This window comes from Ochotona princeps, chromosome 25, assembly GCF_030435755.1.
Source record: "Ochotona princeps isolate mOchPri1 chromosome 25, mOchPri1.hap1, whole genome shotgun sequence".
Lineage (NCBI taxonomy): Eukaryota > Metazoa > Chordata > Mammalia > Lagomorpha > Ochotonidae > Ochotona > Ochotona princeps.
Genome location: NC_080856.1, coordinates 23,640,009 through 23,654,214, shown reverse-complemented (window position 1 = coordinate 23,654,214; position 14,206 = coordinate 23,640,009).

The window sequence follows — 14,206 nt, the reverse complement described above, 5'->3', positions numbered from 1 at the left end:
CCCTCCTCCAGCTCCTGAGAGTCACTATGTTACCTCTATGAACTTGACTATCCTGGGCACCTCATGTCAATGGAGTCATGTAATTGTTTTTCCCTTTGTTTTTTCTCAGTAGCTCTTATCTGCTTTAACAACTTCAGGGTTTTCTTTTCTAAACCTTTTTAAAAATGAATTTTATTTATTTGAAAGACAGAAAGAGAGAGAGAGAGAGAGAGAGCTCCCATCTTCTGGTTCACTCCCCAAATGTCCACAACAGCTAGAACTGGACCAAGCCAAAGTCAGGAGCCAGGAATTCAGTCTGAGTTTTCCCATGTGGGTGGCAGGGACCCAACTACTTGAGCATCACCTGTTTGCTCCCATGGTGCACATTAGTAGGCACTGGAACTCGGAGCACAGCCAAGCACTCTTGGATGTGGGCTGCTGACTTTCCAAGCAGTGTCTCTAACTACTACACACCCAACATCCACCCCTTCCAATCCTTTTTGGTATGGTACCTTTCTAAAAGACAGAAGGGCCTGTTTTTCCAACTTGACTATAACAGAAGGCCTATACTTCTTAGCAAGGCAGACCAGACCTTTCCAAGTCTGGCCAATCTTATGTTCCAACTTTACCTCTTATTGTTCCTTCAACAATACTCTAATCACACCATACTTCTGAAAAGTACTTCCATGTCTTTCTCAATGCCTTTACACCTGCCACTTTCTTGCCTTGGAAGGTCATCTTCTCTCCATTCTCTCTGCTTCTGTCACCCGAAATCCTTGGTATTCACTCAGCAAACTCTACTTATATCCTTTATAGCCTAGCTTCTGTATACCTTTCCCTGTGCAGTCAGCCCTGGCCCTCCATGGTTGAACCCAACCCTCCCCCACCATCTAACCACAGTGCCTGCATGCCTTGACTTCATGCACTTTTCACTATGTCTTACACTTTGCAATTAAAAGCTTTAAGACCTGTTTGTGTCACTCTTTCCTTTTGAGCTGGTGATTTCCGAAGTGGCCAGGGATGAGTCTTGTTATCCTTGGCCCTCCTATTGGCTCTCAGTACACATTTGTTCAATGAGTAAATAAATAAAATATTCATGGATTAAAATTAACCCTCCTCTGTATAGACTAGGACATATTAGGTGGTTCCTAGAAGGCTTTTTGGGGACAGGGTTCCATGCTATATTCCGGATACCTTGTTTTATATTGCAAAGAGACATTTTCCCCCAAATTAAAAGCTGCTGAAGTCTATTTGTGGTGTGTGGTGTATGCATCTGCGTGTGTGTGTATAATAACAGTTGTTATCACAACATCTGGTAAAGATGGGTAGCTCTTTAGGTGTCAAATATAATCAGGATAATTACTCAGAGCTGTCAGCTTCATAGTCTGAAGCAATCAAACCTTTCTCCCGGGAGGATTCATCACCAGAATTCAAACCTGGAAGCCACTTGGGCTGAAAGTCTTCTTGATGAAAACTTGGGGTTGCTAGTGCCAAGAGTGAAGCCCAGAGAGCAATGTGACCTGCTGCATACAGCCAACAGCTTTATACCTAAATCCCCAGGCACAAGTATAAGGTGTGGTAACAGTATGTTACATCCTGCAGAAAAGTATTACAGCAATCATTCCCTATATTTGTATTGCATGTTAGTCTTCAGGGCAACTTCATTTGCAATTTTTTATGAAAGCCTTGCAGCCACGTGAGTATAATTTCTGCACACAGATGAAGGTCTTGGTCTTTCCAAGGCCATCAAGTGAATCCATTACCTTTATACTCCTTTCCAGGACTATCTGAGGTTATTGCTAATAAGTGAACTCTAGATTCAGAAGGAACTTTGGAGGCCAGCTAGTCCAGTCATTCAACAAAGGCAAGAAATTTCCTTTATCAGTCCTTGGCCATTGTTGAGTCTTTCTTACGTTGGGTCTCCCTTCAATTACATACCATAAGTCTTTGTCAACAATGACATCTGCCAAAAAAAAAAAAATCTAACTCTTCAGTGAAAAGCATTCAAAATATATAGGTGGTCCCCTTTTCCCTGGCCTAAATGTGTCAGTTTCCTTAAGTTGTGTCTCTCTTTTATATCAACAATAATAGGACTGATAATGGTGTTCAACAGCTATTTGTTGAAGAGATAAGATGGTAAGTACTTTACAGAGATATTTTATTTAAGCCTCACCTTATAATACTATTGAAAGAGTACACATTCTGTTATCCAGTTGTGATGTATGACACCAGCTTTAGAGATTCAAGTGACTTGCTCACTGAGCTGGCCAATTGTGGAGCTGACTATTGGATCTAGCAGCCTGAGTTCCTAACCTTCAGTCTAAACCATTACACTGTAGAGGACAGCTTCGTGGTGCAACACATTGAGCGGCTGCTTGTGATGCCAGTGTCTTCTGTGAGAACCATTAGAGTCCCCAGGTGCACTCCAGCTTCCTGGTGATGCACCTGCAAGCAGTAGATGATGACCCAATTGGGACACCTTGATGGAGCTCCTGCCTCCTGGCTTCAGGCTGGCCCAGCCTGGGCTGTTGTAAGCATTTGGGAAATCCCTCCATGTGGCTCTGTGTTCATCTCTCATCCTCTCTTGCTCATTCTGCCTTTCTGATTGATGATTTTTTTTAAAGATTCATTTATTTTTAATACAAAGTCAGATATACAGAGAGGAGAGACAGAGAGGAAGATCTTCCATCCGATGATTCACTCCCCAAGTGACCGCAACGGCTGGTGCTGCGCCGATCCGAAGCCGGGAAGTTGGAACCTCTTCCAGGTCTCCCACGTGGGTGCAGGGTCCCAAAGCTTTGGGCCGTCCTCGACTGCTTTCCCAGGCCACAAGCAGGGAGCTGGATGGGAAGTGGAGCTGCCGGGATTAGAACCAGTGCCCATATGGGATCCCGGGGAGGGGGGTGCGTTCAAGGCGAGGACTTTAGCCGCTAGGCCACGCCGCCGGGCCCCTTTCTGACTGATTATTACTTACCGAATTAAAACAGTTCACAGTTACAAAAACATCACACTATTAGACCCTTTTCTGTTCTTTCTCCATCCTCTCCCTCCACTTGCAGGACCAAAAACAAACAAATAAACAAACACATTTCACAAGCTAAATAGATAGAATGTGAAGTGTAACTCTAAGACTCAGGACTTGACTGGAACAAGTTCAATCATACAACACATCCCATTTTTACTGCAAACACCCATTCCACAGAGACATACCAATCATTGTCACAGTACACTATCACTCTTGGGACAACATAGAAGTTCATGGCTAGAGATTAAAATCATGAGCCGTGGCACATGGTCAACTTGCAAACGTCATCTCTCATTCTTCTCCCTGCCATTCGCTGTGCATCAGAAAACGTGGCCTTCTTTTAGCTAAATATGCATACATATGTGGTGAGATCTTCACACACACACACACCTTCTCTGCTGCTGAGATGAGCATGATTGGTTTCTTATTCTTGTGATTTTGGTTTGAAGCCACTTTTCCAGAAAACCTTTTCCCTCCTGATTCCCTTTCTTTTTTTTCCACTTGTCCACCCAGTGCCATGCTGAGTAAACTGAGCAAACAAGTCCAATACACGCCTGCTATCCAAGAGCTTAACCTTTACACTGATGCCCCATGAAAAGCAATTTCTCAGTCTTCTGTCTCAGCATCCATGACTTTGTGCTACCCATGGTCATGGGCCTTAAGCTGACTTTGACCTTCAGCAAACTGAGGCATAGCTGCCAGGTAGAAGCCTCATTACACTCACCAAGTTCACCTGGGACATGATCTAAGATGACAGGCTTTGCTCTGTCATGAAGGCTGAACTATGGAGCTGCTGAAGGTCTCCATAGGCAAATGAGTCCTCGAGTTTATCAAGAAAAGGCTGGAAACACACCTCCACCCTGAGAGGAAGCAGAAGGAGCAGAGCATCCCTCTGGCCACCATGATGAAAGCAGCTGCCAAGAAAGCCAAAGGCCCCGTGCCCTCTGTGCCTACCTCACAGGAAAACAAGGCAGTTCCTGCACTGTGCACTTACTGAACATTATAGGCTTCCAAAGCATGGACAATGGCAGAGAGTCCAGCATCCTACTGTCAAGATATATTTAACAGTTTCATTGGGAGTCCATCTTTGATCTGGAAGTAGAGATGCATACTGCATTGTATCCTCACATCTGAATATGATAATCTCCATTACACAGTTTTACTATGCATCCCCTTAAATGAAAAGACACAAAACAAAATCAACAACAGGAATAAAAGTAGAAATTTACAATGCCATAAAGTTAAATAACATGCTACTGAATGAATAATGTGCTCCTGAAGAAATGAAAATCAAGAACCTCCTTGGAAAAAATGATGTTACTGTATGACCTATGAGTCAGTGAAGAATTTAATATGAGAAAAAAGTTATTTGAAGAAATGAAAATAAAAACAAAAACATCAAAATCCATGAGATACAGTTTCCACTGATATTTGTTGGTGAGATATGTCTCCTGTAGGCAACAGACAGACAGGGTTTGCTTTTTGAGCCAGTTTTCTAATCTATGATTGGTTTGATTGGTGAGTTTAAGCCATTTACATTCAGGGTTAATATGAATATGTGGTGATTTAGTCCTGTAATTTTAGCAATGGGTTGTTCATTGATTTGGTCTTCTGTTGTCATTTTACTGGAATGTTCCTCACATTTGCCTTTGGTTTTGGTGGGTGCTAATCCTTTCATCTGTCAAGAGAACATCTTTAAGTATCTTTTTTAGGGCAGATCTGGAAAGAGGCAAATTCTTTGAGCCTTTCTTTACTGTGGAAGAATTTTATTTCATTTTCAAAGACAAAGGAAAGCTTTGCTGGGTACATTATCCTGGGCCGACAATTTTTTCCTCTTAGAATCTGAAATATGTCACTCCATTCTCTTCTGGCCTGTAGAGTTTCCTGTGAGAGGTCTCCTGTGAATTTAATTGTCATTTCTTTATATTTCAATTAATTTTTTTCATGTGCACATTTAAGGATCTTTTCCTTATGTTCGATTGAAGAGAGCTTGATTATCATGTGTCATGGTGGAGATCACTTTAGGTCAACCCTGTTGGGAGTTCTGTGCCCCTCGTGGATGTTGTTTCCCAATTCTTTCTCCAGATTATGGAAGTTTTCCCTTATTAGTCATTAAATACATTTTTAAACCCAGCTTCTCTTTCTGCACCTTCTGTAACTCCCATAACTCTTACATTTGGCCTGTTAATAGTGGCCTTTAACTCTTAAATAATTCTGCTAGTTTGACTCAGATTCTCTTCCAGCTTTTTTCCCCCACCAATTGTTTCACCACCGTGGCAAGAAATATGTTCCAATTCTTAGATTCTTTCTTCTGTCTCATTCATTCTTTTATTGAGACTTTCCACTGAATTTTTAATTTGCTCCACTGTATTCTTCATTTCTAATAATTCTGCTTGATTTTGTTTCAGTGTTACTATTTCCTGTGTGACATATTCCTTAAATTGCTGCATGTACTTATTGCTGATAAGAAGCTTTGTAGAAAGTTTTTAAGTTCTTTATCTCCCATTTCCGCTATATATTTCTCAGTTAACTCTGAGGTTGGGAAAGGCATTTGCTCCTTTGCAGGGGTGTCTTCAGTAATATTCATTGAACCTCTGTCTCTTCTTTTGCTCTTGGTCATTGTACTTTTGTTTATCAGATTCTTCTCCTTGGGGCAGGTTTCTAAGCTGTGTCGCCCACAGGTCTACAGTTCAATTTCACTTATTGCATTTGGTGTCAGGTTCTTTGTTTGCAGTCCCTTGTGCCACTCCCTCCAGTGAGTTTCAGGCCTGGGTTCTTGTGCTTGGCTTCCGGCGGACTCCCTCCGTAGCCCCAGCCTCTGGCTCACCACTCTCCACCTCCTGTGATCCCATGCTGTGGCTGCACCATTGTCTGTGCAACCTTTCTCCCACTTCTAGTTCAAGCAGTGCCCAGAAATAGGGAGACACCCCCAGGGTGTCACAGTTACAGGACCAGCAGCATTGGTGCTCTAAAATTTGTATTTTGTTAACTGCTGTATTTTATAAGATTTATTAATTTATTTTAAAGGTAGAGTTAAAGAGACAGGAATGGAGAGAATGAATACTCTTCTATCTGCTGATTTATTCTTCAGATGGCTGTAACAGCGAGGGATGTGAGTGAGCCTGGTAGGGAACTTGGAGAACATTACTGCTAGGTTACAGCTCCTAATGGTGAGCAGGAGAGCCTGGGAGTGGGACCAGGCTAAACCAAGCTTTGTTGCAGCACCTGTTGGCTTATATGTGAGGCAGGTCTGAGAGCAGGCCAGACAGGGTCATTCCACATGGACATGAGTGAGAGCCAGCACAGGGGACAGGCCAGGCCAGGTTGGACCATAACACCCAATATTTCACATGAAGATTCGGTGGGCCAGGCTGAACTAGGCCGCTGTGCTGGTTGGCAAGAGCTGGGACTGGGGGCAAACTGGGCTGAGCCAAGTTTTAGAACTTGAATACTGAGACTGGTGGTGGTCCATCTCAGATTGGGCCACAGTACTTGCTGGCACTATCAAGACCTGGTGCTGAGGGTGGGCTTGGTAGAGGAACTTCGGGGACACCCTTGCTGGGCCACTGCTTCTGTTGGTGTGCGTGAAGGCTGGGACTGGGTATGGGCTGGTCTGAGGAGGGTAAGGCTGGGGTGGGCATGAGAGCCAGACTGGGTGCAGGCCAGCTGGGCTAGGAGAGCCAATATGTCAAGTCCTCCTGGGTATGAATCATGTCAGGCTGTATTGCATTGCTCCATAGCAGGCACACACTCCAGGGCTGGAAACATGCCTAGCAGGGGAACTGTGGGTACTCCCCTGCTAGGCTGTACCTGTCACTGGTGAGCACAAGAACCAGGGCTGGGGTGGGCCAGGATGAGTAAGGTAGTGATACCTGTTATACGTAAGGCTGGGTCTGGGGGTGGGTTGGGCTGAGTTATGCCACATCATCCAAGGGTGTGTATGAGAGCCAATGGAATACAGGCTTGGCCAGTTTGTGTATGTGTTGGCATGTGCTGCATCCTAGCCTGGTCCATCCTGCATCTCATCTGGCTCTTGTGCACACCCATGGGTACTGCATCTTAGCTAAACCTGGCCAACCCCCAGAGCCAGCCTATACATACGGCAGTGGCTACTGCTGCTTTGACAAGCCTGGCCTGCACCCATCCTCGGATTTCATGATCACCAGTGGAAGCTACAGCCTAGCACAGTTTTCCTGCCAGACAAGTTCTTAACTCTGGGTATTATGCCTGCCAAGGGGTTATGCAGTTCAGCCTGACAGAACTTGTACCCAGTCCTGGCACTTGCCAATGGGTGCTGTAACCCAGCACTGCTGACTTGCATTCATTTTGGCTCTTGTGCATGCTAGTGGATATGGCAGCATAGCCCAGCCTGGCCTGCCCCCAGTTCCAGCTTCATGCTCTCCAGTGGAGGCGCAGCTGAGCAAGGGAATCCCCAAAGTTGCCCTCCCAAGCCTGCTCCTATCCCCAGGTTTTGTGTCAATGGGTGCTGTGAATGTCTGAGATAGCCCATCCTTATTCTTGGCATTCAAGAACAGGTGCTATATGGGCCTGGCAGCGTGGCCTAGTGGCTAAAAGTCCTCACCTTGAACGCGCCGGGATCCTATATGGGCACCGGTTCTAATCCCAGCAGCTCCACTGCCCATCCAGCTCCCTGCTTGTGGCCTGGGAAAGCAGTCGAGGACGGCCCAAGGCATTGGGACCCTGCACCTGCGTGGGAGACCCGGAAGAGGTTCCAACTTCCCGGCTTCGGATCGGCGCAGCACCGGCCGTTGCAGTCACTTGGGGAGTGAATCATCGGATGGAAGATCTTCCTCACTGTCTCTCCTCCTCTCTGTACATCTGACTTTGTAATAAAAATAAATAAATCTTAAAAGAAAAAAAAAAGAACAGGTGCTATAGCCTGGCTCAGCCCAGCTTGCACCCAGTCCCAGCTCTCACTGCTGGGTACAACAGCCTAGCCCATCCTGGCTCACTCTCAGCCCTCAGGTGAACTGGCAGGTGTTGCGGTCCAACCCCACTTGGCTTGTATTATGTCCTGGCTTTCACATGTGGCAGTGTGTGTGTGTCTGTGGCGGGGGGAGACTGGACTGGGACATAATCCAGTCTGGTCCACCTCCAAAACCAACTCACACATGTGTCCATGGGTGCTGCAACCTTGCTTAGCCCTGGCTACCCACATCTCTGGTTCTCATACTCACTAGTTAGGTGCCTCAGTCTAGCAGGGGTGTTGCCAGAGTTTCCCTACTAGACCCGTTCCCAGTCCCAGACCTTCAACCCAGCCTGGCACAGCCTACCTGAAGCCTCAGCTCTGCTGGTGGGTGTTGCAAGCTAGCTCATCTGGGTGCAGCCCATACCCTGTCCTGGCTCTTTTGTGTCAGCGGGTACTGCAGTCTGTCCCACCCCACACAAATGCTGATGAGCGCTGCAGTCCTACCTGGCCTGGCCCACCCCAGCCCTGGCTATACTATGTTCCCCAAAGGGAGCTTCGGCCTAGCAGGGGAGTTCCCCAGGTCCCCCTACCAGGTCTACTCCCAGCCCCAGATCTCATGCATACCAGTACGTACTGCAGCCCTTCTTGGCATGGTCTGCCCTCATTCCAGGCCTTTGTATGTGCCTGTGGGTGCTGCAGCCAGGCCCCGCCCAGTCTTCTCCCAGCCCTGGCTCCAGCTGAGTTCTGTGGTCCAGCCTGGCTTGATCTGTCACTACCCCCAACCCCACCCACCGCCAGCTCTCAGTGCAAATCAACAGGTGTTGCAGTCCCACGGAGGTGAGCCCACAAGTCCCTTACAGAATCCTCCCTACATCCTGTTCTCTCACATTCCGCTGGGTACTGTGGCCCAGCCTGACGTGGACCACCCTCCACACCGACACTTGCAGGTGGGTACCGCAACCAGCCAGATAAGCATGTCCCCCTGGTCCCAGCTTTTGTGTGTGTGCCAGCAGATGACAGTGATACTACGTAGCCCAGTGCAGGTCTCCCATGAGGGCAGGTGTGTTGGCATGCCCCAAACATGCCCTCTGGCTCACCCCGCCCACCTCTAAACCACTCCGTCTTAGCTCCCTCACCTACCTGCAAGTGTAGTGGCATGGTCTGTGGGAGATTCCAGAAGACACTTCTTCCATGTCAAATAGCCCGCAACTGTTCCCACTCCAACACACCCCCAGACTCTCTTCCTTGGGCAAACTGCAGCGCCCTGAAAAACACCCCCTCCACCTGGGAGCTGGCAGCATGGCCCAGGCTGGAGTTCCTAACTTCCCCACATATTTAGAAAAAAAATAGGCAACTATGCTGTCACACTGGTATAGTTAACACAGATTTGGCATTGACCAGGTCCAGAGTGCCAACCAGCTATTGGCTTCTCTAGCAGTGTAACACTTGCCTAGGAACAAGGCAACGTAGGCAGTCGCCTACAGCTGGGCATTTGTAAGAATTTTAAGTCAAGTTTCAGTAAGTTGATCAATATTTTTTTTCCTTTTCAATCTTGTATGTCTTGTTTACACATATTTTCCTTTTGCATTTTTATATAACTGCATATTTATCAAAATTTTAATGTCATCTCTACCACTTGAGTGTGAGCTCTTAGAGGGATTCATTTCTGCTTTATTTCCAAGTATACACCTAATGCCTATCATAGCCTACTATATACGTATTCAATAGAAATTTTTTTAAAAGGATGATGTATTACTTTTTTAAAAGATTTATTTTACTTTTATTGGAAAGTCAGAGAGACAGAGAGGAAGATCTTCCATTTGTTGATTCACTCCCCAAATAGCTGCAATGGCCAGAGCTGAGCCGATTTGAAGCCAGGAGCCAGGAACTTCTGGGTCTGCCACATGGGTGCAGGGTCCCAAGACTTTTGGGCCGTCCTCGACTGCTTCCCCAGCCCACAAGCAGGGAGCTGGAAGGGAAGTGGGGCCGCCAGGATTAGAATCAGTGCCCATATGGGATCTCAGCGCGTGCAAGGTGATGCTTTTAGCCACCAGGCTACTGTGCTGGGCCCCAGGATGACATATTATTAAAAATAAAACACATGGGCCATTATTTTTATTGTCACAATGTGTTAAAATGCTGCCTGTGACACTAGTAACCCATTGGGGCACCAATTCAAGTCCCAACTGTTGCACTTCTGATACAGCTGCCTGTTAATGTGACTGGGCACACAGCAAAAATGGCTCATATGCTTGGGTCCTGCCACCTGTGTGGGAAACCAAGCAGTTTCACACTCTGATTTTGGCAATGGCCCAGTCCTGTCTATCAAGCCATTTGGGGACATCTCTTTTTTTTTTTCTTTTGGTAACTCTGCCTCCCAAATAAAATAAATCTTAAAAAGAAAAAAGAAAATACAGGCCTTCCTGAAAGAAAATCAATAGAACTTGGCTATTGTGAATTTTTGCAAAAGAATGCATTCTGTGAACATTGTTAAATTTTAGAATTTTGAATACCAATGATTGCCAACTTCTGCAGTAATCTCCAAATTAGCAAAAAATCTAGAACTTTGAAAGAAGTTTTAGGGATCATAGAGAGGAGAGGTCTAACTTGTTTGGTGTGGCACTGCTGGTCTGCTCTTCTGACAATAAACTGTGTGACTCCGCGTCTCTTCAGGCTAACATAACAATTTGAGAGCGCCCCCTATTGGTGCTGTCCTGTGGGCTGAGATGTCATGACTTCAGGGTGAGCATTCTGCTATTTTGGCTCCCTTGCAAAGACCGAGCACCAGGTTTGTTCATTTGCTGTTGTTGCTTTGCCATTACTATTTGCAAGGTGAAAGTCATCACGTCCCGTCCTTTGTTTTTCTCTAGGACAGATGAGAATTTCTGAGTTGTGTGAAATCCTGACTGAGTCCATTTCGGATAGAACTCCTGCTACTTGTTTTCTCCATTCTTTCACCTTCCTGTGCATTCCAGAAAGTGGGGCACATGTTGTGGTTCTCAAGATTCAGGTCCTGATCTCAGCTCGCGCCCCTCCTTATACCGAGCTGACCGATTCCTGTTTACCTTGGGGTTTCCCCTTCCGTTTCCCACGTAGGCGGGAAAGACAACGTGTAGCAGCTAGAGCCTCCAGCTGCAGCGCCAGCATCCCACATGGGCTGCCCCACTTCCAATCCAGCTGCCTGCCAGACTGCCAGAGAAAGTGGGGCGGACAATGGCCTAAGTGTTTACACCCCTGAACTCATGTGGGAGATATGAAAGAAACTCCTGCCTCCTGATTTCAGCCTGGCCCATGAGCAGTGAGTCAGCAGATACAAGACCAATCTCTCGCTCTCTCTCCTAATATGCAGCTCTGCCTTTCAAGTACAACAACAAAAAACCCCATATTGTTACTACCCTCCATCAATTTTTTTTCACCTGCACCATCTCCAACTCTTTTACCTCTCCACCATTCTTCATTCCTCACTTTTTTGCAATCGGCTTCCCGTGCCTCCACTAGGTTATAACCAATATCTTAAAGATTATTACTAAATCTTCTGTTAATAAAATTTAACAGCTCCCCTCCACCACCCAAAACTTTTATTTCCTAATCCATTTACACTAAATGTCAGACCCTAAGCTAAGACCTGGGTGTAGACTGCTGTCTCTGTGGATTCATGGAGCACTGGTTCGAGGTCTCTATGGATATCAGAGTTACAGGCGCCCAGATCACTTAACTCAAATACAACCCATGCACGTGCTTCCAAATGCTTCAATCTCTTGATTATTTATGCCACATAATAATTGCAAGGGTCTTGTAAGTCAGTTACACTACACTGCTTAAGGAATAATGTCAAGAAAAATTCAATATGTGTTTAGTATAGATTACAATATTTTTCCAAATATTTTATCCCTAAGGGTTGAAACCACACATGCGGGGACCACAAATAGGGGCAAGCTATACAAGCAAAAAGAAAAGCCTCATATTGAAGGAGGCTACAGTATGATAAAGTCACATGTAGGATATAAAGGGACTTCGGACCACCTGAATCGTCCTAGGAATATGAGAGAAAGCTTTAAGGAGTGGAGTGACAGGGATAAGATGAATTGTTTGTACGTTCCAAAGAACAGATATGCAAGGAAGAGAGGCACAGCCAGACGGAGTAGGGAATATTCCTCTGTTACGGGGCATGGCACCGGGCTGGGGCGAGGGGATGTTAGGAACAAAGAGGTGACATGACCCTTTTTACGTGCAGTAAGCCACACAAGTGCCGACTTGTCTGTTGGTAATTATCACCTCCACCCCTTCCTTCCTTCCTTCCTTCTTTCTTCACTTTGTAGGTTGCTTGCAACAGGACCCCAGGTGATACCGGGAAGGTGCCTGAGGAGCCCTAAACCGGCGGGCGGCAGCTGTGGCAGGTAGGCAGCAAACATGGGACTCTGGGAGTTCCTTCTGTATCACTCATCTCCATTTCTGCCAAGGGAAATTCTATTCTCCCCGTCTTACAAAGGTGACTCCCAAACTGTATCTCTACCTCTGGCCTCTCTCCTCCGTACTACAGCCATATTTTCATTGATTTCCTGGACATTGCACCCTAGAACCTCAAACCAAGAAATCCTAAAATAAGAATCATTTATTTGAACTATAGTGGTTCCCTTTCATGAATCCAGATTAAAAAAAAAAAAAAAAAAAAAAAAAAAAAAAGGTCCCAGTGCCTATTGCCTAAAGGCCTCCCTCGCCTTCCACAGACTGGGATCCCATATGGGGGATCCCAGATGCCCCACTTCCCATCCACCTCCCTGCTTGTGGCTTGGGAAAGCAGTAGAGGATGGCCCAAGGCCTTAGGACCCTGCACCCATGTAGGAGACCCAGATAAAGCTCCTGGCTCCTGGCTTTACATCGGCTGAGCTCCAGCCACTGAGGCCACTTGGGGGTTGAATCAGCAGATGGAAGATATTCTCTCTGTAAGTGTGACTTAAATGTGACTTAAAAATTTAAAAATATTTTTTGAAAAAGGTTTTTAAAATTAATTAAAAAAACAAAAAGCAGTAATAAAACTACAACACAATCATGTGATTCAAAACTACAGTTAAGTTCTTAGAGAATGCATATTTTAACTTTATTCATTTAAAAAATTTATTCATTTTAAAGATTTATTTATTTTTGTTTGAAAGACAGGTTTACAGACAAGAGGGAAGAAAGAAAGAAAAAGAGAGAGAGAGAGAGAGACAGACAGACAGACAGAAAAAGAACCTTCCATGCAATGTTTCACTCTCCAATGGCCCCAATGGTGAGAGCTGGGCTGGCCCAAAGCCAGGAACAGTAAGCTCTTCTGGGTCTCCCACAGGGGCGCAGCAGCTCAGATCCCTGGGCCATCCTCTACTGCAACCAGGCGCATTAGCAGGCAGCCGGGTAGGAAGTGGAGAAGCCTAGACTTGAACCAGCACCAAAGACAGAGGTTTAACCTACTATGCTATGGCTCCAGTCCCTGAGGGGAAAAAAGGCATATTTAAAAAAAAAAAATCTATGCATGGGGGTGAGCATTATGATGTTAACAAGCTAAGCGTTCACTTGGGACTACCGCATTCCATTATTGGAGTGACTTGAGTTAGGTCCCATCTCTGCTTCTGATGCAACTTCCTGTCAATACGCATTCTAGCAGGCAGCAGATGATGGTTCAAGTGCACAGGTCCCTGCTACCTAGATGGGAGACCCAGATGGAATTCCTAGTCCTGGCTTTGGCTTGGCCCAGCCCTGGCTGCTACAGGCATTTGTGGGACGAACCAGCACAAAGATCTCTCTCTCTCCCTGTCTTTCTCTCCCTTCCTCCTCCCTTTCTGTAACTTGACTTTCAAAATAAATAATAATTTTTAAAAGTCACCTAGGAGAATTTAAGAGAGCTGTGAAGCAGCTTTTCTTTCATTCTTTAAATTTGGTAACATGCGAAAATTCTATATCATTGATGAGCACTTTCTTGAAATGCTTTCCCCCTTTTTTCCATTCCTGACCCTTTTATTAGTCAGAAACCATCGCCTAGACTATTCCTTTAGCTAGCTAAAGTTAGACTTCTTACTGTATCATGGGCTTTTTCTCCAACGGTTTAATAAAAACATGGATACAAGGCATAATTTGCAGTTTGGGAGTGACTTTTGATTTCTTTTGATGTTCTTTCTTTGACTCAAAGAACTCACTTAAAGGCATGCCCTTCAAGCCTTGCATAAAGCCCAATCCAGTCACATTTCTCCCATGCTGAGAAATTGTTAGAAATCATTGGAGGGTGGGGTGGGGGTGTT